Raw genomic sequence first — 3405 nt, forward strand, 5'->3', positions numbered from 1 at the left:
TGTGTGTGTGTGTGTGTGTGTGTGTGTGTGTGTGTGTGTGTCTGTGTGTGTCTGTGTGTGCGTGTGCGTGTGTGTGAAGTGGACTCAGAAATCAGATTCACAGAAGCACAGCCAGCCCTGAGATTGGAAGTTTGCGAACAATCTGGGCACAATACCGGCTGTCAGTCCCCCGAGACTCTTGACGGGAGGCGAACAGCAACAATGTGTACCTCGACGCGGTGGAATGGGGCGCTCGTCATTTTTTGGGGGGGCATATCGGTACCTCATATCTACAAAGTTCTTTCTGCTTAGTACCTAGTTTTGAGAAATTTAAAGTAAACAATTTTGAGTTAACATCTCAACCTTTTTCGAATGCAACTCTTTGAATATCTTGATAATGAGTAATCTTACGATTTTGATAGAGAAGATGGAACATTTGGTTTTTGATCTTATGGTATAAGTAACTCAAAACGGCCCAAAATGTCAGATAGAATTGTCTAATTCAAAGGTAGCGATATGGACTTATTGGTTTCATCTTAAGTCTTGTTCATTTGTCTCACATTTGTTGCAAAAATGCCTATCTATTTTGAGAGGAAGCCGACATACTTTCAATTAAAAGGAGGCGGGGTTCGCCTAGTGTCATAGGTAAAATAAGCGACAAAATGGCTGCCAAAGTTTGGTGACTTTCAAAGCTTGAGTGGCCTTGAAAACTGAAAATTGCTCATTTTTTGTGCTTTGATCAACTTATTTCAGTAGAATCCACACAGACTTGTGAATTTAAACAGACATTAAAGGTGTTGAGCCAAAATATGAATCAACAGAAATTTCCAAATGGGCGGAAATCGTCGTCTTTTTCATTTCATTATTTTGACGAGCGTCTGATTTCACCACGATGCCACACAATGATATTGTGTCCCGTAGACCAGTATGACACTCTCTTCAATGTGTGGTTTACCCGTTTCTTCAATCAGGCCACGGAATAAAGGCAACTCATGATACATTCAGAGGAGGATATTGCCTTTTTTATATTCTGATGGTTTGCTGCCCACATTCTGATTTGTTTACATAAGCCCTATTCATGCTGCAGATGAATATTATGATAAAGAGCATGTCAGTATTTTTATGAGTTTTTATTTTGGAGGGCATATTTGTGTGGTTATAGGGCATTTATACCATTGATGGGATAAAAGACAGGTACTGTCGCACCTGCTCTAACGACCAATTGTTCAAGACAATCACCTGTGAAAACGACCATTCCCATATCCCGTCTTGACTAATGAGCAACTGTTCAAGACAATCACCTGTGAAAACGACCATTCCCATATCCCGTCTTGACTAACGACCAACTGTTCAAGACAATCACCTGTGCAAACGACCATTCCCATATCCCGCCTTGAATTTATTCTGTAAGCGTTATAATGACACTTGCCATGAGGACCACTTGTTTAAAGATGACCGCTTTTCTCGTCTATAATGTGGATGGTCTTCTTGGACAAGTTCGATTTTAGTTTGTTTTTATGATACTGAACTCGAAGAAAGCAATCAGCCAAACAAACAGTATAGCAAAGCTAAAACAGAAACCAAACAAAGAAACCAAACAGTCAAACAAATAATATACGAACAAAGAAACCGACCAAAAAACCAGCTTAAGGATCAAGTCGCCAACCACTCAAATAACCGACCGACCAACCAAACGAAATTTCAGTTTAACCTACTTTTGCAACCACTTTTCCAAGATAACTATCTGTACAAACGACAACGCCCCCACCAAAAAAAATAAAAAAATAAATAAAATAAAATAAGCAAATAAAAGTTTCAAGAAATCTAATGCGATTTTTTTTCTCGTATCATAATTACAGTGTCCAAGAGGGCCGGTCTAAGGTCTAAGTCAACCCTTCTTCTTGAACATGAGTGCTTACTCGTCGTCTCGGACAGGTTTTACGGTATCTTTAAAAATATTACTTGCAGTTTCTACGAACAAATTCCCACTTAATTGTGGTATGAACTGCAATTTAAAACCACAAGTACTGACTAACTAACTCGGGGAATAACGCTAATTTACATGTTTAATGACAACGACAGCACAATTTTGTAATTCCCCTTTTCTGTCTGCAGTGCACATAGCTCAGCTATAACCATGCTGGACCTCAGTACGGTTGACCCTGATTCGAAACTCAAAAAAGACAAGGAAAGGGGTATATGTGTGTGTGTGTGTGGAGGGGGGGGGGGAGGGGGGTTCTTGAACTTGAGATAAACGTGAAATTTCCCTGTCTGAGGTGAACGTTCACAATCAGAGGTCCAGCCTCTTAATCAAATATACACATGTAAAGGGTTTGTAGGGGTGTAAAACACATTCAATACCATACCTCTACCCTGGCTCTTTTTTATAAGAAAGAAAGGGGGGGGGGTATCCCAACGAAGGAAGGGAAGGACGGAGAAGGGAGGGTATCACGACGAGGAAAGGGAAAGAGGGAAGGAATGAAAATGTTAGAGTGCCAATTAGTCGAAAACCAATCAATTCTTCTTGTTTTTCTTAATCGTCAAAACAATCAAACGTTTCTACACACACAAGAAACAGAAGCTCTCTTCAGAAAAATGGCCCTAAACAAGATTTCCAGCGGCTTGGAAGGCAATTCAGATACATCTAAAGCTTTCGAATCGCTCAGATTTGGCGGGCCGTAAAGCGCCATTTCTTATTTAGACACGTAATCTCTGTGCATGGCTTTGCTCATAACATCAGTTTGCTTTTCTGCCCCACCAGTTTTCAAACGCACGATTCCAGCCGCGAGACATAAAATCGCGCAATTCTTCAGTGGCATGAGAGAAATGCAATACGAATGAAAGCATTTTCCTTCCTGGGCAACCCACTTCCTGTTTACATTAGAGAAATATTCGCACCATCTGTGTGCGCAAATGGAAGAGAACTCTTACCAGAAACTCGAGAGCATTTACAGGGTGAAAAACGAAAATGAAAACCAAACTCATATCAGTTTGTCTCCGTTTTCGGCATGCTAGAATGATATCTTTTTTTAAAAAAAATAGAAGGAAAAAAGAAATACAAAGACTTTCTCTTGCTTTCGGCTCAGTGTCAACTCACCCTCTTCCTCCTTTTTTCTTCCCTCTTCCCTTATTTTCTTTGTATTTCTGATTTCTTGCTTTCCTTTGTCAACGCTTTTTGGCACGTATGGCTTTAGTAATGAGTTTTGGAACCTTTCTCATTCGGCTGGCAGTTTCTCTTCTTCCCGACGGGTTAAGCGGTCGGCGTTGACAATACATTGAGCTTTTATCAAATCGTCCATTGGAAGAAATTCCTAGTCTGCTTTCTGTGGCTTCTGTGGCACAAAGCACAAATGCACTGCGTCGTATCAACACTAACAAGAGTGCACACCCTCTTTCTCTCGCTCTCTCTCTCTCTCTCTCTCTCTC

This window comes from Aplysia californica, unplaced genomic scaffold (assembly GCF_000002075.1).
Source record: "Aplysia californica isolate F4 #8 unplaced genomic scaffold, AplCal3.0 scaffold00517, whole genome shotgun sequence".
NCBI classification, from domain to species: Eukaryota; Metazoa; Mollusca; class Gastropoda; order Aplysiida; family Aplysiidae; genus Aplysia; species Aplysia californica.